This window comes from Balearica regulorum, chromosome 1 (assembly GCF_011004875.1).
Source record: "Balearica regulorum gibbericeps isolate bBalReg1 chromosome 1, bBalReg1.pri, whole genome shotgun sequence".
Classification (NCBI taxonomy): Eukaryota; Metazoa; Chordata; class Aves; order Gruiformes; family Gruidae; genus Balearica; species Balearica regulorum.
Genome location: NC_046184.1, coordinates 191,099,131 through 191,123,040, shown reverse-complemented (window position 1 = coordinate 191,123,040; position 23,910 = coordinate 191,099,131). Strand labels below are relative to the sequence as shown.

The window sequence follows — 23,910 nt, the reverse complement described above, 5'->3', positions numbered from 1 at the left end:
CTTCCCTTGCCCTAGGCAGGAGGGCACATGAAGCAGGGCCTCATCTGTAGCACTCTTTGGGTGCTAGGTTTCACTGTCCTTTTGAAAGGAAAGCCAAATTTTTGTGTTTTTCTGGTAAAAGAGGTGGAATCAGTTCAGGAATAAAGTTATATTCTTATTTGCATATTGATTGCAAGTGATGATAAATGTTAGCAAGCAGTAATCTGCAAATGATGACCACGAGGCCGTTCATTTCCCTTCTGGGCAGCTATATGACTGTGTACATGCAGAACCAACGTGCTAGGTTCCATGGTTGGAGACCTCGACGCTGTGGGTTGTAGAGGGAAAGATGCTGAGAGGCATTACTGCTTAGTTATAAAGGAAGCTCAATTACTTTTCTTGCAACAGAGACCATGCCAATACCACTACAGCATTTCTTCAGCCACTATTCAATATAAGCAGAATAAACAAGGAAAACACAGTCTTGACTGCAAAATGTGCTAAGTAAAGGAAAATAAACTTGCAGCAACTATTTGTTACAGCTTCTATATCACTGCCAGGGAGATCTGAGCTATGCTTTACATTTTGCCAAGTACATACCGAATACAACAGATTCAGTAGGTGTCTCAACAGATGACCTCCCAAATGGCCTCCCAAAAAACCTGAAATTTGGGCCTGTATTGGGTCTGGCTAGAATGGAGTTAACTTTCCCCATAGCAGCCCATACTGTGCTGTGTTTTCTATTTGTAGCTGGAATGGTCTTAACACGCAAACATTTTGGATTATTGCTATGCTCGCAGAGCATCAAGGCTGTCTCCAACCAGCCCATTGCCTCCAAAAGCCGGTAGGCTGGGGGTAGGCAAGATGTTGGGAAGGCATACAGCTGGGGCAGCTGACCCAAACTGACCAAAGGGATATTCCAAACATATGACGTCATGCTCAGCAATAAGACCTAAGAGAAAGGCAGTGGGCGATGGGGTCCATTTGTTATTAAGGCATTTTTCTTCCAAAGCAACTGCTATGTGTACTGAGGCCCTACTTCCCAGGAGGTGGCTGGACATCAGCTGCTCACCTGCTGATGGGAGGTAGTGAATATTTTTTTTTTTGCTTTGCTTCCGACTGCAGCCCTTTTTTTTTTTTTTTCCTAATAATTAAACTGCCTTTATCTTGATCCATGAGATTTTCATCTTATTTTCTCCCCCTTTTCTGCTGAAGGGGAGGAGGAAAAGAGCAGCTGGGTGGGTATGTGGCAGCCAGCCAAGGGCAACCCACCACAGGTCCCCTGACAAAGGATTCATTTGCCTCTGCTGAAGCATAGATTCAGTATGAATGATGATAAAATCCTAGGAAAATGGCTCATCTAATCTGTTTAATCAGCAGGCTTGATATAATGTAGTTTACGGATACTGAGCTCATTCATTAGCATACATTCCCCTTTGTGTTTCCTTTAATTCTGCTTCTAATTTCTATATGCTAATACAAAGAGAAGTTTTATTCACCTTGATGGTTTCCATCTAGCTTTTCCTTTTAATGCTTCAGCAGTTCCATTAAGAAACTATATGCCATACAAGAAAATTTTTCAGAGATGCTGAAAAGTTTCTCAAGCCTGAATCCTTGGTAGCAGTTAGATCCAACTGGCAGAGCTCAGCATGAGTCAGGTACTTAATGTCTTAGATGGCCTGAGTCTCAGCCCTTTCTGTGATACAACTTTCCAGTCCTGTGAACAAAAAGCAATAACCACTCACCAAAATGTAATACTGGTGGCAGAACAGAGAGAAAAGTAAAATAGTCAGTGGGCAGGCATCTGTTCTAATGTTAATGCTAGCTACTCTTATGAATTTTCATGGATATTTAATATAGCCAGTGGTGTCTGTTTGCTTTTCATTTTTACAAAGGCATATATGAAAATATTGGGAAGACAAATATTTATGCCCTTGTTTCACTTCTCTGTTTGTACTGGTCTTGTTTGACTTATTATCTATCTTAGATGTATTGGCACAATGCTGAAATATTTATAAGAAAAATTTCAGTTTCTACTCCAGACAGTACCTCCCAGAAGAGCAAGTTCTGGCAGATTCAAACCTGGAACATCCATCTCAAAAACACATATTTATTTTTGTCAGGTGTACAAACAAAATGTTCAGCTTAGCCAATTCTGTGAAATTAAATGTATCCTCTCTGAAGGTTCAAGAGGTATCTCATATATCTGTGAAACTGTAATGAAAAAATTTTCATATCTTGAGTTGACAGAAGAAACCTATTTTTAGGCCTACGACCACAAAGTTTCAAAAACCTATCAAATATTTCTTATAATATTTTAAATTCTAACCCAGTTATTCCATGATTGAAAGTCTCCATGAGTCTGGAAACCAGGTTAAAATTGTTTTCCTCAGTATTATGCAAAAAGAAGTTAAGAACTTGTATATAATTTTTGGTTCAACATAGTTGTAATAAAGTATAGGAAATGTGGGTATCTGTAATGTCATTATAAAAAGCTTGCATTGTGCCTACGCCCTTTCCTCTCACCACAGTGTTGGAGTGTCCCAAGCATCCTTTTGGCTCCAAATATACCATCATCATCATCACCCAAATTAATGACAATGAACAAAGATGGTTTAATCTACTTTTGATTGGATGTCTCCTTCTCTGACTGACTACTATCAGACTAAAGGAAACTTTCAGTCTGAAGATGTCATATAATACAGCTTGTTGGTTTGGGGTTGTGAGCCCCTGTGGTTTCAATTCTGGGGATCTGTTATCCAGTATTTTCTGAAACTCAAGCCCCATAAAGTTAATAACACTTTGGGGGATTTTTTTTCTGCAGAATCACAGAATTATAGCATAATTTACATGAGAAGGGACCTCTGGAAGTCATCTGGTCCAACCACCTGCTCAAAATAGAACAACTTGTCTCAGATTTCTCAAGTCTTGTCCAAGGATGGAGATTCTACACTGTCCCTGGGCACCTGTGCCAGTGTTTGACAATCCTAATCGAGATTTTTTTTCTTCCTCATGTCTAACTGGACATTCCTGTATTCTGATGTGGTTCATTTTCTCTTGTCCCACCACTGTGCAGCTCTGAGAAAAATCTCCTTCTGATTACATAGCTGTAGAGAGCAATTAGATCTCGCTTCAGTCTTCTCTTCTTAAGACTGCATAAATCCAGCTCTCTCAGTTTCTCCTCATGCACCATGTTTTCCATTCCCTGGACCACCTTGTTGTCTGTCTACTGGACTGTCTGTAAAATTTGTCAAAGACTTAGTTATACCGGAGAAATCAAAGCTGGGCAGTACTCCAGGATTGGTCTCACAAGCAATGAATGACAGAGGAGAATCACTTTCCCAGATCTGCTGGGTGCACACTTGATAGTCCTGCCCAGGATACTGTCAGCGTTCTTTGCCATGAAGGCACTCGGTTTAAATGTTTAAAGGGCAGACCAGCATGGGCAGCATTATGGTGTCTGCTACAGATTGCCTGATCAGGAAGAAGCAGATGATACCTTCAGACAACTGAAAAAAGTCTTCCATTTGCAGTCCTCATGGGAAACTTCAACCCAATATATACTGAAGGGACAACACAGCAGGGCACAAGAAATCCAGGAGGTTTCTGGAGTACACTGGTGACAACTTCCTGACACAGGTGAATGAAGATCCAATGAGGGAAGACACTTTGCTGAACCTAAGACTTACAGCCAAGGAAGAACTGATTGGCAATGAGAAGGTTGGGAGAAGCCTTAGCTGCAGTGAACATGAGATGGTGCTGTTCAGGATCCTGAGAGGAAGGAAAAAAAGCAAAAATCAAGATCACAACCCTGAACTTCAGGAGAGTAGACTTTGGCCTGTTCAGCTGCTTGAAGAATCACATGGCTTACAGTCCTGGAGAGAGGATGACTCAAGGAGATCTTGTTGATTTTCAAGGATCACCTCCTCCAGCCTCAAGAGTGGTCAGTCTCAACATGCAGAAAATCAAGCAAAGGCTTCAGGAGGCCTCCATGGATGAAGAACTATGTTTATGACAATATTCAAACATAAAAAGGAAGTATAAATGGGGATTGAGCAAGGTTACCCAGGAGAAATATGAGTGTGCAGAGATGGGCTAAGGCAGTCCAAAATCCATCTGGAATTGAATCTTGGGGTGAAATGTGAAGGGCAACAAAAAGAGCTTCTACAGGTGTATCAGTAGCAAAAGCAAGATCAGAGAAAACGTGCACCTGCTGCGTGGGGCAGGAGACCTGCTGACATAGGACATGGAAGAGGCTGAAAGCACAGAGAATGCCTTCTTCACCTTGGTCTTTACTAGCATGATTTGCCTTAAGGAATCTCAGTCACCGGCAGCCAGTGGAAAAATCTGGAGCAAGGAAGAGTTGCCCTCAGTAGAGGAAAATCAGGTTAGGGAACATTTAAACAAGCTGGACATAGAGAAGTACACAGGACCCGACAGCATGCACCCATGAGTGCTGAAGAAGCTGGCTGATGTCATTGCAAAGCCACTCTTGATTGTCCTTGAAAAGTTATGGGGGTTGGGGGAGGTTTCTGAGGCCTAGAAGAAACCAAATATCACTTTTATCTTCAAGAAGTGCAAGAAGGACGATCTGGGGAACTACCAGCTGGTCAGCCTCACCTCACTCCCCTGGAAGCTGATGGAGCAAGTAATTTTGGAAAGCATTTGCAAACATATGAAGGACAAGAAGCTGATGGGGCGTAGTCAGAATGAATCTACAAATGGGAAAACCTGTCTAACTAACCTGATAGTCTTCTGCAATGAGATGACTAGTTTAATGAATGAAGGGAGAACAGTGGATGTTGTATATCTCAGGTTTAGTAAGGCTTTTGATAGTGTCTCCCATAACATCCTCACTGACAATCTGATTAAGTATGGGCTAGGTAAGTGGACAGTGAGGTGCATTGAAAACTGTCTGAACTGACAGGCTCAAAGGGATGTGATGAGTGGACTGAAGTGCATCTAGAAGCCAGTCACCCTTGGTGTACCACAGGGGTTTATATGGGGGTAATAGTGTTCAACTTCATTAATAACGTGGATGATGGGACAAAGTACACCCTCAGCAAGTTCAGAGATGATAAAAAACTGTGAGGAGTGGTTGTCAGAGAAGAATGTTGTGATATCTTTCAGAGGGACTCCAATGGGCTGCAGAAATGTACAGACAGAGATCCTGCTAACTTCAGCAAAGGGAAGTGCCAAGTCCTGCATCTAAGGAGGAATAACTCTGGATGGCAGTTTGGCAGAGAAGGACTGTGGGGTCCTAGTGGACAACAAATAAACCATGGAGCAGCATAACCCCAGGCTGGTGGCTGACCAGTGGGCTGACAAAAATGGAGAAAATCTTTGCAGAGAAGGACCTGGAGGTCCTGGTTGACCACGCATTGAGAGAATTGAAGTCACAACTGACCCATGGTCAATTGAATGTGAATGGTTACATTGACATTGACCATAGGTCAGCAGTGTTCCCTTGTGGCAAACGAGGACAACAGCCTTCTGAGATGCATTAGGAAGACCTTTGCCAGCAGATCAGGGGAGGTGAACCTTCCCCTCTACTCAGCAATAGTGCGACACAGCTAGAGTGCTGGGTCCATTTCTGGGCTGGACAAGAAGAGACATGGACATACTGAGAGAGTACAGCGAAGTGTCATGAACACGATTAAAGAACTGGAGCATCTCTCATATGCGGAGAGGATGAGAGAGCTGGGATTGTTCAGCCTGAAGAAGAGAAGGCTCATGGAGATCTCATCAGTTTATAAATAACTGATGGTAGGGAGTGAAGAAGGCAGACTCAGAGAGTTCTCAGTGCTTCCCAGTGACAGGGCAAGAGGCAGTGAACACAAACAAAAATATAAGATATTTTGTCTGAACTTCCTCACTGTGAGGGCTGTCAATCAGTAGAAGAGGTTGCCTAGCAAGGTTGTTGAGTCTCCATCCTTGAGGGTATTCAAAACCTGGCTGAACATGGTCTTAGGCAACCAGCTCTAGGTGACCCTGTTTTGGAGAGGAGATTGGACTGGATGATCTCAAGATGTGACTTCCAGCCTTAGCTATTCTGTGATTCTCTGACTTTGTGTGCAAACTTATGGTCTCTCCCAAATGTTATTATAGAATAGAATCATAGAATGGTTAGGGTTGGAAGGGACCTCAAAGATCATCTAGTTCCAACCCCCCTGCCATGGGCAGGTAACCTACCTGTTATTATATGTAATATTGTTTGGAACTTCGGAATTTTTAAGATTCTTTTTTATATTGCAAATAGGAACTATTTGTATTGTTTTAGTTTAGTAAGTCCCAGTCCTGAAGTTGTTCTCTGCATGATAATACAGTTTGTATTCAAGGATAAGCATAAATATATTATTATTTACTGTCATTCTGCTATTCAGACATTGTGAATATGTCAGGCCAGCATGAGTTTGATATGTGGGCTAATGATACTGTTTGTATTACTCACACAAAAAGTTTTCAATTCTGCTTTTTTTTTTTTTTTTTTTTAAAATCAGAAGTGCTAACTTTAAAATTGCCATTAATCTACCATTACTAGAGCATTGAATTTAATAAAGTTTCCAGGGAGTACTGGAGAATATGTTTATTTTCTAATAATCAGCAGGACAAACAGAATCCAGACTTTTTACCACTTTTATACATACATGCATAGGCACATATATTATTCTTAACCCCCTCATTAAGGCAGAAAAAAAGGCATCATAAAAGCAAACATTAATTTCAGTTCTTTTAATTATCTTCTGAGGTAATTCTTCTATGTTTGAGAGGCAATTTGTGTTCATGCTATCAGCATAAGATAATTAGGAAGCCGCTTGATATTAACAAGGATTACAACTTTTACATTCCTAATTCTAGACTTTAAACATCCACATATTTTCTGCATTGAAATTTGATATCTTTATTCATTCATTAGCATGTGAAGTAAAAAACCCCAACCAAACAAATTTAAAAACCCCACCAAAATACTCATTTTTTTTGTTTCCGGTTTCCTATCAAAGATGTCTTCAGTTTGGTATACCATATTTATTCAACCTTCTAAAACCAGATTTGGAAGATACCCTCAGAAAGAAAAAAACAACCAGCTGTTATTTTAATTCTGTCTTATGTCTGCGATGTGGTGTAAGACTTCACTAAAACAGGCCTTGGCAATATTGAGCATTTCTGAAAGCCCCATTTTAGGTCCATTGCTGTTTTTCTTTCTTTTGTTTTTAGGTGACTTTTTGAGAAAATTTTATCATTATATTTGCCATTTTGCCTTTGTTTTAAGGCTTGGCAAATGCATAGTTCTTTCATTACATCTCTAATGTCCTCTTAGATCATCAGCAGAAATGCTTTTATAAAATATCAACTGCATCTGTGAAAAGATGGAATCTAGAGGCTTTAATATCTTAGTAGATTGAGTCAGATCATTAATTTTACGCATATATTATACTTCTTCAAAACCTAAATATTATTAAAGTCCAGTTTGTGCCAAACATCTTAGCATTCAGTCAAGAGGATATGGAAGGCATAAGTAAATATTTTATAAGAATTCAAATTTTTGTAGGATAAATAATACAAGGGTGTAAGATGAAGGACTTGAACAAGGAAGGGTCATGGGTCAAGACTAAAGAGTGAGAGATGTAGACTCATTTCTCTTATTGTTAGACACTGTACAGAGATCTGATATATAGGAGTCTGCTTCCTGTTCGGACTCCAGTGAATATGAAAAAGAAGGTCTAGAAAGCTATCTACAACCTTACTATGTAAATCTCTATGTATAAATAAGATTAGATCAGAAGTAAAAACAGGTGAAATAGCTGCCAGATATTGGGAGAGGACCTTGAAATAATTGATAGTACTTAGATATATTTGTGAAAATCTGCAGGATTTAGTAATGTTGCTCCTGGCATCTCCAGTGCTTTCTGTTTGAGAAGGTTCTTCAGAATATTGTGTGACTGTTACGCTTCCTGGTTTGTGCTGTGACGATAATTACTTTTTCAGTTCAGTGGCCTGTATGGTATCAGGTCATTTTCAGCCCCTCAGCTGAAGCAATCACCCATCCCTCATTTAATTTCAAGAGGCTATCTGTTATGTCTAGTCATCTCCTGCTGCTAGTCTCCATTGCCTATGCATTAGATTTGGCAGACCCACCTTGTGCTCTTTTGCTACTTCTTATCCTCACTTCCCATGTTAATATCTGCAAATTTATCTCAGTCATCTGAAGAAGAAGTTATAAGACTAAGAGAAGCTGACATGAAGCAAAAAAAAAGTGATGCTTTGATGCTGTGGCATAGAAAAGTCTGGTTCAAAAAAAAATAAAAAATTACCATTTTGGTCTTTCGGGTACTAGTATCTTGTGAATATCTCAGACCAATGTAAGGACTAATGATACTGTTGGCATTACTCAGACATGAAATATTTGATTCCACAATTTTATTTTATTTTTAAATCAGAAGTGTTAACTTTAAAATTGTCTTTCAGATTAAGTCCTGAAGTTCTCATTTACTGTGAGAAAACTTAACCAAGGTAATTAACTACAGCAGCCAGAGCATTTTCACAGCTGCCTGTCATACTGATCATATGGCCTCTCAGTTCTTTGTTCTCCCAGTCCAAGTGCATCAATCTATTCTCTGCTGTTAAAGACAAGTCCTGAGCTTTCAGGAACAGACAGCTCTTTTTGGTCTTTGCATATGATCTTTTGCTTGTCACAATGTGAATCTACTGGAAAGGCTATCTGAGTCCTTTCCTCCTGCTTGTGCCTCCTGATACTTGCTCATTGGCAAGACACTGGTTATGATTAGTGTTAACTTAAGAGTTACAAGAAATAATGAATGGCTGTTTCATCTTTTTATGGTCAGCAAGTCTAAAGCACTTTCTCATGGTTATTAACTGCCCACAGACCTTCCTACCTTTGTTACATCTAAACTGAATATGGTAAAATCCACTTCTTGGAGCAGCATCTACAGAATTTAAATTTCTGCCGAAGAACATTGTTTGCCTGTTACGGTTCTCTTGTCAAAGAAATAGATTCTACCTGTTTTCCAGAGTTCACACAGATTTCTCATTCCCTGTAATGTGGTATTAAAGGCACTAAGAGCTGCTGACCTGAAGCTCTGCATTAAAGTGATTTAAGTCTCTGTTATGCTTATTTCCTTATGTTGATGTCATGGAACCTGAGATCTTACAGAGTTAGGACAATCCCCATAGACTTTCTATGATTTTTTTTTTTTTACTTTTTTTTTTTTTTTAATGAAATGCAATGAGAATAAGTCCATAGTAAGACAATAGGCTCAATATGAGTCAGCAGTGTGCCCTGGCAGCCAAAAGGGAATGTCCTGCTGAGGTGTGAGAATCCTGTAGAAAGTGCTTCTGGTAGGAGGCTGGTAGACTACCCACTGCTTCAAACGAGCTAGTAGGGCTTTGAATACCTTACGTCTTTACCCTGTTACAGTTGTCTGTGAGAACTGAGGGGTTTGCTATCTTTCCTGAAAGAACGATTTGATTTTGGTTAAACTTCACTCTGTGCCATGCTTCAAGGAGAATGTTCTTGCTTTGCTGAAGGAGGAAAGTAGAGGCTGGTTGGGTATTGCTTCATGACTCCCTGCTCTGCTCTGATGCATGTGTTAGACAGGCCCGGGCTGTTTGATCGACAAATCTCTACTAGCCCAAACTAGCCAGAACTTTCTGCTCTCTGAACACTGTTTCTTTTCACTCCTTATAAACAGGGACTGGGTTTTGTGGGATGGTGCAAAACCTGTACCAAATTTCAGAGAGATTATGTAAAAGCTTATTCTTCCACTGCAGTTTGCGTATGTCATAACATCTCTTTGCCCTGTCTACTACTTTAAAGTTGTGGTTTGAAACTTCTGCAAAGGGCTTACCTAAGTATAAATAGCATGAAGAAAAATCTGTCTGAGGGTGCATTTTCTGTATGATAGGAGAGGTAATCATTCTGATCCTATTAACACCTAACAGGATTGTTTATAAAACCTTTCCTGTATCTACCAATTGCTTTAAAACTGCCTAGAAGGCTGCCTTTAAAAATCAGGAGACTTAATCCTACTCCCAGACAAAAGAAGCAGGATCCTAGCCACGGTTTGTAAGCAGAACTGAGTATAGCTCATGGAGGTGAGATATCTGCAAATGTAGGCAAATATTTGGCTGTGTTGTCAAAATTAATCTAAATGTGGAAATCCTTAATATTTCTATCACTTGAACTCACATGGCCAATTTTGTACTTGATAAAGAGAACTAGTCAGTGGGGTGCCACCAGGACTAAACTTAGAGAAAGATTTTGTTTAAGGATTAATAAACACTTTTTTTTTTTTTTTTAACGCTATGTATTAAGAGTAGAACATAGCCATCAAGCTAGGTTGTCACAGTTGAGCAACCTTGATGGCATTCATTTCAGAGCTTACTAAACATTGTACTCATATTACTCTCTATTTCTGCTCATTTTTTGTTTGTTTGATTGGGGGTTTTGCATTCTTTCGCACAGGTTTACACACAATAGCTCAAGATAAACTTTCAATCATTTGATGTTTAGACAGCTTTGAAACACAGTGAAATAAGACTCATTTGCCCTCTTCTGTTGCATACTACATCAATATCTTCTATTTAATCTTTTGAAGTAATTCTTTTGGACAGAAGATTTTAAGATGCTTTTTTATCTGGTGGCAAATACTTTGTGAACTTTAACTCCGCTCAACCTGTTTCATACTGAACTTGTAATAAATCTGATGCCCTCAATTCACCAGACCATTTGATTCTAGGTTCTCCTGGTTTCAAATCACAGAAGAAGATTGCATGATGGGTTAAAAAGAGCCATAAAAATTATGTTAAGACGGGAAAATTACATTTGGACTCTTTAAGAGCTTAAGCTATTTAGCTTAGAGGACTGAGAAGTTACTAGATTACAGCATGTAAACATTTTAAAAGGAGAAATTACCTTTGGCTCAGCTCTTTAATTCACTAGGGAGAGACATACAACATCAAAACATAGAACCAGGCAAATGCCAAATAGAAATTAGGTGTGAGTGTTTTTTAATAGCATAGTGTTAAACATAGCAAAAAGAAATATTTATCACAGGAAAAAAGTAGATTCCCCATATCTCATATCTTGAAATCAAAGCTAGATGGCTTTTCAGAAGTTGTGCTTTAGTCAATGGCAGTGAGGAGTGCACACAGCAAGTTCACTACCTTGGATTTCAGGAGAGCAGAGTTTGACCTCTTCAGGGACCTGCTAGGTAGCGTACCATGGGACAAAGCCCTGGAAGGAAGAGGGGCCCAAGACAGCTGGCTAATATTCAAGGCTCACCTCCTCCAAGTTCAGGAGCGATGCATGCCAACAAAGAATGAGACAGAAATGCACGCTTGCAGCCCAGAGAGCCAACCATACCCTGGACTGCATCAAAACCATATCGTGGGCTGCATCAAAAGAAGCGTGGCCAGCAGGTCGAAGGAGGTGATCCTGCCCCTCTACTCTGTTCTCATGAGACCCCACCTGGAGTACTGCATCCAGCTCTGGGGTCCCCAACATAAGAAGAACATGGAGCCGTTGGAGTGAGTCCAAAGAAGGGCCACGAAGATGATCAAAGGGCTGGAGCACCTCTCTTTGAGGACAGGCTGAGAAAGTTGTAGTTGTTCAACCAGGAGAAGAGAAAGCTCTAGGGAGACCTTCTAGCAGCCTTCCATTACTTAAAGGGGGCCTACAGGAAAGCTGGAGAGAGACTGTTTACAAAGGCATGGAGTGAGAGGAGAACACATAATGGCTTTAAGATTAAAGACAGCAGATTTAGATTACATATAAGGAAAAAAATCTTCACTCTGAGGGTGGTGAGGCACTGGAACAGGTTGCCCAGAGAGAGATTGTAGATGCCCCCTCCCTGGAAGTGTTCAAGGCCAGGTTGGATGGGGCTTTGGGCAACTTGGTCTAGTGGAGGGTGTCCCTGCCCATGGCAGGGAGAGTGGAACTAGATGTTTGAGGTCCCTTCCAACCCAAACCATTCCATGATTCTATGATTTAATAACTTAAATTCTAAAAGATTACATGGTATTTTTTATCCCACTCTGAGATTAGCAGGTTGCCTTCCTGAATCATAATCAAATTTCCTCCATATCTCAAGATCATATCCCAACCGACTGTTGTGTGATGGGAACTGTTTAAGAATGATAGCAACTTCTTCCTCCAACCCCAGCTAAAGCCATGCTTGAGTTCAGGCTACTCATCACTGCTCAGAATTGAGACCATACATAAATTTAAATCGTTACTCCTTTGGTGTGACAAACACCTTCATCAACACATTTTAAAAATAATGTGATGAAAACAACAAAATCTGTTGCTCACAAATTTAGATCATTTGGAGTGTTCACAAGTACCCAGAATCCTGTTCAAAGCCTCAAGACAATTTTTCCTTTCCAATATACATAACCCTTAAGAAATACTGACATCTGCTGTCAATATGGGACTGGAATCAGCTTGGTATGATCTTTCGGCTAATTTACTACATTTTCCACCTTAGATGACCCCAGGATTTTCTCTGTGCTTCAGAGTATCGATGATAATATTTCTTCCTGAAATAAAACATGCAAGCTGTTAGTAGAAGTGTGATTTTTGGGAACAATTTGGGAACAGTTTGGAACAATTTCCTTTGCTGTTGTTGACCTAGGACTAGCTGAGAATTGGTAATGAGCAGACATGATTTTGTTGTGATTGTTAGTTAATGGCTCATATAAAGAGATTTTGCCACTTGGATTTTGGAGTCTCTTTCTAGTCTAAAGTAAATGCCCACCCCGCCACATCCATAACAAGAAGTTATCACTAGGAAACAAGAACAGAATCCACATGCAGACTTCTCTAGCTTTTATACATTAAAATGAATGAATGAATGAGTAAATAAATAAATAAATAAATAAATAGAAAAGTTGGGGATATTGTCAGGACTCTGCTTTGAAAGCCTCCATTGCTGCTGATCAAAAAGTTATACTTTAAACTACTTATAAGTAAGAAACACTTTGAATCTTCTTGTGTAGCATCACTGCTCTTGTCTGCTTACTAAGCTTTGTGTGGGATTCATCTTTGGGCAGCTTGTTTAAGCATCTGATCAAAGGTCATCTAGGATTTCCTGATAGATGGTAGGGTAAGATAGACTGCTTTAGCATCTTAAGGTGTCCATGATAGAGCTGAGAGTCTCTTGCTGGATATGCCCAGGGTTTTCTCATTTGCTTATGCTGTCAATGCCTAAAATTAAGTGAAATGAGTTTTGAATAAAAACAGTCATTGTGGCTTGGCAATCTGAACATGTAACACTATCCAGAGGTTGAAACTGGATTGCTCTTTAAGGCTTGATCGCCAAGTGTCTCATAAAGACAAATATTTCTGTTTGATTACTGCTTTGCTTATCATTTAGACATTATACATTTCCTGTATTTAAAAATGTCCCTGAAAAGGTTTAGTTTTCTGAAAGATAAATATTTCCAAGTTATTTATAAACTCTTCAGGCACTCCTGTCAAATATACCTGTAGCCTTCACACATGTCATTAAGTGCAACATATTTCACTCTAGAAAGATGATCACTGTCCTGGTTCTGGCAAGGATAGAGTTCATTTCACAAGGAGCCAGGACAGGTGAGCCAAGCTGGCCGGGGCTATTCCATACCATGTGACATCATGCTCACCATAAAAGGGGGCTAGTCAGGCAGAGGCCGGTTCGGCGTGTTGGTGTGGCTCCAGGACGGGTCAAGCGTCCGGTTGGTCGGTTGTCGGATCGGTAAATCGTTCTCTGTTATCACCCATTGTTACTATCTGTTATCAGCACTGTTGTTGATTGTTTTCCCTCTCCCTTGCTGTCCCAGTAAACTGCCCTTATCCCAACCCTTGAGGCTTTGTCATTGTTTTTCCGTTCTCCTCCACATCCCGCTGGGGGAGGGGTGAGCGAGCGGCGCGTGGCACTTAGCTACCAGCTGGGGCTAAACCACGTCAGTCCTTTTTGGCGCCCAACGTGGGGCTCGAGGGGTTGTGATAATGACCAGTCTGACCCAAGTGTGTTAAAACAAAGTTGTTATAAGCATTTATAATGTTATTGAAACAGTCACTGGTCATAATGATGTTCTGTTTGGTCACATGGCTCTGGTTTGTAAACCCGTATGTACTCTATGTAATCCCTGCGGCGCTGTTTATCACCTCTGGGAGAGGGATTCATGTTCTCATGTTGTTGTATTGTGTGATAATGACTTATGATAAGATATCATTGACAGTCATGGTTCTAGGCTGGTATGTGTATGTAGCATTTCAGTCAGGCCCGTACCTCACTCAATATCTTTCAGAATTGATTAATAATTGGACCCAATCTATGGGGAAGACAGGGGGGGATACCATCTCCCACTCTTTCACCTCCTCTTTTCCCTTTTGGTTGGTGAGAACAATTTTTGAGAATTTTGAATACCTTTGGAATGTTCAGGCCAGTATATTCCTATTGCTAGGTCTCCTGAATGCTTTCCCACTCCTGTTCAGGGTTAGCAAAAATCTTTTCAAGAGTACCACCCAGGGATCTTCCCCAAGGCTGAATGGTCAGGGCTGGCATGGCATGTGGGAGAGTATGGGTGGGTATCTAGAGACCTTTTCACCCCCAATGGTTTGGAGCTTCACTCCTGAACAATTGCAAGACCCTGATAAAATGGTAGAATATTTGAAAGGAAAATGCTGTGGGGATTCTAAGGAGACACAACTTACTGCGCTGTGCTGGGCCCTGGCCACAATCTATCAAACACTGCTTGATAGTAGACAGCACCAGAGGGAGAGAGCGGACCCACAGGCACTGCAGCTGCCCAAACCCCCGCAGCAGGCACTGTAGTCGAGCCAAAAGATCAACCCACACCAGTATCAGTTGCCCCTATACACAAAAAGAAATACACAAGGAAATGGGTTCGCTTAGTTAAAGATGATGATGAACCGGGGCCATCACGAGAACAAGAAGAAGAGCCAGAACCAGAAGTGATTACTCGATCCCTGTCCTGAGTGAGCTGCGAGATATGCGGAAAGATTTCAGCTGCCTTCCAGGGGAGCACATCATTACCTGGCTGCTCCGCTGCTGGGATCACAGGGCCTGTAGCCTGGAACTGGAGGGCAGGGAGGCCAAGCAGCTAGGATCCTTGTCTAGGGAAGGGGGCATTGACAAAGCAATTGGGAAGAAGGCACAGGCCCTTAGCCTCTGGAGGCGCCTCCTGTCAAGTGTGAGGGAAAGGTATCCTTTCAGCGAAGATGTCGTATGTCGGCCAGGCAAGTGGACCACTATGGAGAGAGGTATTCAATATCTGAGGGAATTAGCTGTGCGGGAGATGGTTTATTATGATCCGGACAATGCACAGTTGCCCACAGACCCCGATGAAGTCCAGTGTACCCGACCCATGTGGCGAAAATTTGTGCGAAGTGCACCATCATCGTACGCCAACTCACTGGCGGTAATCGACTAGAAGAGTGAAGAGGGACCCACGGTGGACGAAGTGCCTGGCTGACTCCGGCAGTATGAAGAGAGCCTTTCTTTCTCCCTAGTCTCAGCTGTGGAGAAACTGTCTCAGGATGTCCAGCAACTCAAAGAGGATATATCGTACTCCCCACCTGCACAGACCCACATTTCAGCTGTTAGGAGTAAGTGTTTTTCTGCTCCAGAGAGGGGATATAGAGCATACACACCAAGAGGTATCCTGTGGTTTTTCCTGCGTGACCACGGAGAAGACATGAGGAAATGGGATGGAAAGCCCACCTCAACCCTGCGGGCACGCGTACATGAGCTACAAGGCAAGACAGCTGTAAAAAGGGACTCTTCCAGAAAGGATGCTGCTCCAGTTTCCACCGGGCAGCCCCCCAGACCAAGTGAAAGGCCAGATCGCACTTCTGATCCTCTTGAAGGGACTTCTAAGTCCTTTCTGCAAGAGATGAGCAGCGAATATGATGAGCAGGATTAGAGGGGCCCTGCCTCCAGCCAGGTGGAGGAAAGGGACAATAGGGTTTATTGGACTGTGTGGATCCGATGGCCTGGCACATCGAACCCACAAGAGTACAAGGCACTAGTGGACACGGGTGCACAGTGTACCCTAATGCCATCGAACTATGAAGGGGTGGAACCAATATCTATTTCTGGTGTGACGGGGGGATCCCAACAGTTGACTCTGTTGGAGGCTGAAGTAAGTCTAACTGGGAATGAGTGGCAAAAGCACCCCACTGTGACTGGGCCGGAGGCTCCATGCATCCTGGGCATAGACTACCTCCGGAAAGGGTATTTCAAAGACCCAAAAGGCTACCGGTGGGCTTTTGGAATAGGTGCCTTGGAAGCGGAGGAGATTGAACCATTGTCCAGTTTGCCTGGTCTCTCAGAGGACCCTTTTGTTGTAGGGTTGCTGAAGGTTGAAGAGCAACAGGTGCCGATTGCTACTACAACTGTGCACCGGCGGCAATACCGCACCAACTGAGACTCCCTGGTTCCCATCCACAAGCTAATTCATCAACTGGAGGGTCAGGGAGTGATCAGCAGAACACACTCACCCTTTAACAGTCCCATATGGCCAGTGCGGAAGTCCAATGGCGAGTGGAGGCTGACGGTAGACTATCGTGGCCTGAATGAAGTCACACCGCCGATGAGTGCTGCTGTGCCGGATATGCTGGAACTTCAATATGAACTGGAGTCAAAGGCAGCCAAATGGTATGCCACAACTGATATCGCTAATGCATTTTTCTCGATCCCTTTGGCAGCAGAGTGCAGAGGCCACAGTTTGCCTTCACTTGGAGGGGCGTCCAGTACACCTGGAATCGACTGCCCCAGGGGTGGAAACACAGCCCCACCATCTGCCATGGACTGATCCAGACTGCACTGGAAAAGGGTGAAGCCCCAGAGCACCTGCAATACATTGATGACATCATTGTATGGGGCAACTCATCAGAGGAAGTTTCTGAGAAAGGGAAGAAAATAATCCAAATCCTGCTGCAGGCTGGCTTTGCCATAAAACGAAGTAAGGTGAAGGGGCCTGCGCAGGAAATCCAATTTTTAGGAATAAGGTGGCATGATGGGCGGCGTCAGATCCCTATGGATATTATCAACAAAATAGCAGCCATGTCCCCACCAACCAACAAAAAGGCCTTCTTAGGTGTTGTGGGTTTCTGGCAAATGCACATTCCGAATTACAGTCTTATAGTAAGCCCTCTCTACCATGTAACCCGGAAGAAGAATGATTTCAAATGGGGCCCTGAGCAACGGCAAGCTTTCGAACAAATTAAACAAGAAATAGTTCATGCTGTAGCTCTTGGGCCAGTCCGGGCAGGACCAGATGTAAAAAATGTGCTGTACACCGCAGCTGGGGAGAATGGCCCTACCTGGAGTCTCTGGCAGAAAGCACCAGGGGAGACTCGAGGTTGACCCCTGGGGTTTTGGAGCCAGGGATATAGAGGATCTGAGGCCCGCTACACTCCAACGGAAAAGGAGATATTGGCAGCCTACGAAGGGGTTCGAGCTGCTTCAGAGGTGATTGGCACTGAAGCACAGCTCCTCTTGGCACCCCGACTCCCAGTGCTGGGTTGGATGTTCAAAGAGAGGGCTCCTTCTACACATCACACAAACGATGCTACATGGAGTAAGTGGGTTGCACTGATCACACAACAGGCTAGAATAGGAAGCCCCCATCGTCCAGGAATTCTGGAAGCGATCACAGACTGGCCAGAAGGGAAAGATTTCGGAGTGTCGCCAGAGGAGGAGGTAACACGTGCTGAAGAAGCCCCACCGTATAATAAACTAACAGAAGATGAGAAACCATATGCCCTCTTCACTGATGGGTCCTGTCGCATCGTGGGAAAGCATCGAAGGTGGAAGGCCGCTGTATGGAGTCCTACACGGCGAGTTGCGGAAGCTGCTGAAGGAGAAGGTGAATTGAGCCAATTTGCAGAGGTGAAAGCCATCCAGCTGGCTTTAGATATTGCTGAAAGAGAAAAGTGGCCAACGCTGTACCTCTACACTGACTCATGGATGGTGGCCAATGCCCTGTGGGGGTGGTTACAGCAGTGGAAGCGGAGCAACTGGCAACACAGAGGCAAACCCATCTGGGCTGCCCCACTGTGGCAAGATATTGCTGCCCGGCTAGAGAAGCTGGTTGTAAAGGTACGTCATGTAGATGCCCACGTACCCAAGAGTCGGGCCACTGAGGAACATCAGAACAACCAGCAGGTAGATCAGGCTGCCAAGATTGAAGTGGCTCAGGTGGATTTGGACTGGCAGCGTAAGGGTGAATTATTTCTAGCTCGGTGGGTCCATGACACCTCAGGCCATCAAGGAAGAGATGCGACATATAGATGGGCCCGTGATCAAGGGGTGGACTTGAGCATGGACGCCATCTCACAGGTCATCCATCAATGTGAAACATGCGCCGCAATCAAGCAAGCCAAGCAGGTAAAGCCTCTGTGGTATGGAGGACGATGGTTGAAATATAAATATGGGGAGGCATGGCAAATCGACTACATCATGCTCCCACAAACCTGCCAAGGCAAGCGTTATGTTCTTACAATGGTGGAAGCAACCACTGGATGGCTGGAAACGTATCCTGTGCCCCATGCCACTGCCCAGAACACTATTCTGGGTCTTGAAAAGCAAGTCCTGTGGCGACATGGCATCCCAGAGAGAATTGAGTCAGACAACGGGACTCATTTTCGGAACAACCTCATAGACACCTGGGCCAAAGAGCATGGTGTTGAGTGGGTGTATCACATCCCCTATCATGCACCAGCCTCTGGGAAAGTTGAAAGGTGCAATGGGCTGCTAAAAACTACCCTGAGGGCAATGGGTGGTGGGACTCTCAAACACTGGGACACACATTTAGCAAAGACCACCTGGTTAGTTAATGCTAGGGGATCTGCCAATCAAGCTGGCCCTGCCCAAGCAAAATTTCCACGCCCAGTAGAAGGAGATAAAGTTCCTGTAGTGCACATGAAAAATATGTTGGGTAAAACAGTTTGGGTTATCCCTGCTTCAGGCAAAAGCAAGCCCATCTGCGGGATTGCTTTTGCTCAGGGACCAGGGTGCACTTGGTGGGTGATGAGAAAAGATGGGGAAGTCCGGTGTGTACCCCAAGGGGATTTGATTTTGGGTGAAAATAGCCAATAAATTAAATTGCATGATATTAATAGCGATATACTGTATCAATGGTATGACCATAAGAATCACCCAAAACTAATCAAGGATGGACTTTGAAACTGAACAAAGTGCCACGATGATGGAACTAGAACTGCCTTCAACTGGTGCCCAGAAACTTCATCGAAAAATCACATCTTTGGCATCCAGACTGCAAGCATGGACCATACCAGATACACCGGCTGTGAAGACTCCGGATGCAGCGTGCAACAATCCAGCTGCATGCACCATTGCTCCTGCTCTGAGAGACTGTAATGGCAGATGGAACCCAAAACAATGGACTAAATGAACTCGACAGACATTTTAGAGCGATAGCCCATAGAGTAAGGCAATGAGTTCTGTAAAATAATCTGGGCATGACGTAGATGGTATGGAATAAGGGGTGGAAAATGTCCTGGTTCTGGCAAGGATAGAGTTAATTTCACAAGGAGCCAGGACAGGTGAGCCAAGCCTCATCACATTCCATACCATGTGATGTCATGCTTACCATAAAAGGGGGCTAGTCAGGCAGAGGCCGGTTCAGCATGTCGGTGTGGCTCCAGGACGGGTTGAGCGTCCGGTCAGTCGGTCATCGGATCGGTAAATCGTTCTCTGTTATCACCCATTGTTACTATCTGTTATCAGCACTGTTGTTGATTGTTTCCCTCTCCCTTGCTGTCCCAGTAAACTGCCCTTATCCCAACCCTTGAGGCTTTGCCGTTGTTTTTCCGTTCTTCTCCACATCCCGCTGGGGGAGGGGTGAGCGAGCGGCGCGTGGCACTTAGCTACCAGCTGGGGCTAAACCACGTCAATCACATAAGAGCAGATTCAGGTGCATTGGCAGTGGAGAGGCCAATAATTCTTATTATACTGTAAATATTCCAGATAATTTTGATAAGATCATAGAAGGGTAGCACAGATGCAATACATATGTAACAGTTGTGGGTTTTTTTAAGGATCATGAAAGTATGAACACCTATCTGAATGGTGTTCATTTTTTCTACTGTTTGAAAAATACCACGTCTTATAACTTTACCACGGCTTTCAGTTAAAGGAATTCCAGGTCCATTCTAGGTCAAAAAGAATCCAAGAATAATGCAAGATATGAAGGCACAGAACAAAAATATACAGCCACTGAGTTATATTCATCCCCTAGTCTATTCTTTCAATAATAATTACAATAAATCTTTTTAAAAATATTTGAACTGTAGTTTGATACATGCTACTAATATATGTGACATTATTTATGTTACATTATTTTTCTTGTCAGAAGAAAGACTGACTATACTGAAAAATAAATTAATCAATAAATCAGAGGCAACTGCAGCATTTTGTGACTTGTAGAGTGGAGTGAAATGCATGTGCACAATCATTTTTAGAAAAATGTGACATATTATAATTTAAAAAGCCAGCTTGTGATCTGCCTTTATTATTGCTGAAATAAGGATGCCACATGCCACAAAATACTACCACTCAAATTAAATCTTGATTGGTGTTGGCAGAACACCAAAGAGACAAAAAACTTAACACGAATGTTCTGGAAACCTCTCCTACACCCCTACTGACAGTATGACATCGGAAAATCTCCTCTTTCTGACTTTCTGTGTCTCCATCCTCTGTTTATTGCATGCCTCCATGTATGAAGTTCAGTTTTGGCCCATAAACTTCCACTTGAAGACAAAGATTTCTGTGTGCGCTTGCAGTCCAGAAAGCCAATCATATTCTGGGTTGCATTGAAAGAAGTATGGCCAGCATGCCAAGGGAGGTGATTCTGCACCACTATTCTGCTCTGGTAGGATCCCACCTGGAGCACATGGGTGCAGGCAATCCCAATCAAAACTACAGACCTGTCAGAGAATGGATTGAGCACAGCCCTGAGGAGAAGGACTTAGGGGTGTTGGCTGATAAGCTCAACATGACCCGGCAATGTGTGCTGGCAGCCCAGAAAGCCAACCGTATCCTGGGCTGCATCAAAAGCAGCATGACCAGCAGGTCGAGGGAGGTGATTCTGCCCCTCTACTTCACTCTCGTGAGACCCCACCTGGAGTACTGCATCCAGCTCTGGGTCCTCCAACGTAAGAAGAACATGGAGCTGTTGGAGCAAGTCCAGAAGAGGGCCATGAAGATGATCAGAGGGCTGGAGGACCTCTCCTGTGAAGACAGACTGAGAGAGTTGGGGTTGTTCAACCTGGAGAAAAGAAAGCTCTAGGGAGACCTTCTAGCAGCCTTCCAGTACTTAAAGGTGTCCTACAGGAAAGCTGGTAGAGGGACTCTCTATCAGGGCTTGTAGTGACAGGACAAGGGGTAATGGTTTTAAACTGAAGGAGAGTAGATTTAGATTAGATGTTAGGAAGAAACTCTTCTCTGTGAGGGTGGTGAGACACTGGAACAGGCTGCCCAGAGAAGCTGTGGATGCCCCCTCCCGGGAAGTGTTCAAGGCCAGGTTGGATGGGGCTTTGGGCAACGTGGTCTAGTGGAGGGTGTCCCTGCCCATGGCAGGGAGGGTGGAACTAGATGATCTTTAAAGGTCCCCTCCAACTCAAACCATTAGATGATTCTATGATTCTATGGTGAGTATTGTGTCCAGAGCTGGGTGTACCAGTACAAGAAAGACAGGAACTTTTTGGAGCTGGTCCAGAGGCACAAAAAAATGGTCAGAGGGGAGGAACACCTGTCATATGAGGGGATTATTCTGCCTGGAGAAGAGAAGGCTCTGGGAAGTGCTTATTGCAGCGTCTCACTATATAAAGGGGACTTGTAAGAAAGAGAGAGACTTTTTACCAGGGCCTGTAGTGACAGGACAAAGGGCAATGGGTTTAAACTGGAAGAGAGTAAGTTTAGATTGGACATAAGGAAAACATTTTTTTCCATTGAGGATGGTGAGACACTGGAACAAGTTGTTCAGAGAAGTTGTGGATGCCCCATCCCTGGAAGTGTTCAAAGTGAGGTTGCGTGGGGCTTTGGGCAACCTGATCCAGTGAAAGATGTCTGTGCCCATGGTGGGTGGGCCAGTTGGGCTCGATGATCTTCAAGGTCCCTTCCAGCCCAAACCATTCCATGATTCTATGAATATCTTGCTGGCAAGATGGAGGAAAATGAGACTGAGGAGATCATTTTGTCATCATGGAAAGACCCATGAAAATGTTACCTGGAGTGGTGGGCAGAACTCTACACAGCCATTAGCACAGTAAGAATAGGCCACTGCTGTGGAGTCTTTGGCATTAGCTCACTGAGGAAAGATGAGAATTTTTCATAACAAACAGACTTGTTTCACTGTCTCAGAAAGGTGTTTTCCATTAGATTTTTCTCCATTTCTTATGAAGTCTTTATCTTCTATGATATAGTATCGTGGTTTAACCCCAGCCTGTAAATATCACTCAGCCCCTCACTCAACCCTCCTCGCCACAAGGACAGTTTAATAGGATAACAGTAACAACAACAGCAACAACAATATTAATAATATATAAAACAAGTGATGCACAAATGTAATTGATCACCATATGAGGAAGAAAAAACCCCCCCAATGCCCAGTTTGTTTCCAAGCAGCAATCCTGCCTTCCAGCTAACTTCCCCAGTTATATGCTGAGCATGACGCTCTATGGTGGGTAATGTCCCTTTGGCCAGGCTGGGTCAGCTGTCCTGGCTGTGCTCTCCCAGCTCCCTGTGCACCTGGCAAGGCGTGAGAAGCTGAAAAGTCCTTGACATAGTGTAGACACTACAACTACCTTGCAACAACTAAAACCATCAGTGTGTTATCAACATTATTCTCATCTTAAACCCAAAACACAGCACTATACCAGCTACTAGAAAGAAAATTAACTCTATCCCAGCCAAAACCAGGACACAAAGGTAGCTACCATAATTCTATAACATATATATCCATATTCAATTATGCATCTCAATCGGGGACCACTAAGATAAAGAAATGGCCAGCAATGTCAAAGATAACTATTGAGAAGATGAAAATGGGAGAACAACTTCTTTGTAAACTGAGGAGAAAAAAGATAGAAAGAAGTGAGGAAAAAAAAATCATACGTATGTGGAAGTACAGTAAAAGAGTTGCATATGGCTGAAAAGAGTGAACTGACAAGAAAGGTGAGAAGAGATAAAGAGTTATACTAAGAGCACTGCAGAGAAAAAAAAATTAGTATTAGGGGGTAGAGGAGACAAATCATTGAGCATGAGTGGAAGAACAAAAAGTATTAGATTGATATTTACACAGGAATGTTGAGGATAAAAGAGGAAAAATACAGGTTACAAATGAGTAGTTGTCACAACCAGACAATCCCCAGGTCTTCTACGGTTACACATCTACTAGTAAATTAAACAGTGCTTAGAAACTTTCCTGGGTGCTATACTAGCAATAATAGTATATACTTTAAAATTATTCGAATTATCCTTGAAATGGCTTTCACGCATTTCTAAGTTCAGTAGCTTAGCAGGCAGCAAGCACTGTTCCCAGTAGGCTGTCTTCATGCACATGGCTTGTTTTGGAGATAAAAATATTTCATCAGATGCATATGAACTGCTTTGTTCCAGACTGTGATCCTGAGAACATTTCTTTTACCAGTTTAGATATAACTAATCCATCTTATTCCGAAGGGCAGCAGCGACTGAAAATCATTGTATTTCTTCCAAAGCCCTGAAACATTCTTATCAGCCACAGGTGGACATGTAAGAAATGGTCCATTAGAGATGTTCCCTGAGAAGCAACCAAATAATCATTGCATGCACACAGCAATCTGCTTTACCAAACAGTAAAAGAAAGAGTTGCAGCTTCCTGCAAGTCAGAGGGAAA

At 43.0% G+C, this 23,910-nt stretch overlaps 1 long non-coding RNA gene across 1 annotated transcript in view; it reads right to left on the bottom strand.

The window, feature by feature from the left end:
• LOC142599899 (uncharacterized) overlaps positions 1–23,910 on the bottom strand; it is a 105,180-nt gene that overhangs the window by 50,808 nt on the left and 30,462 nt on the right. The gene's annotated exons all lie outside the window — the stretch shown is intronic.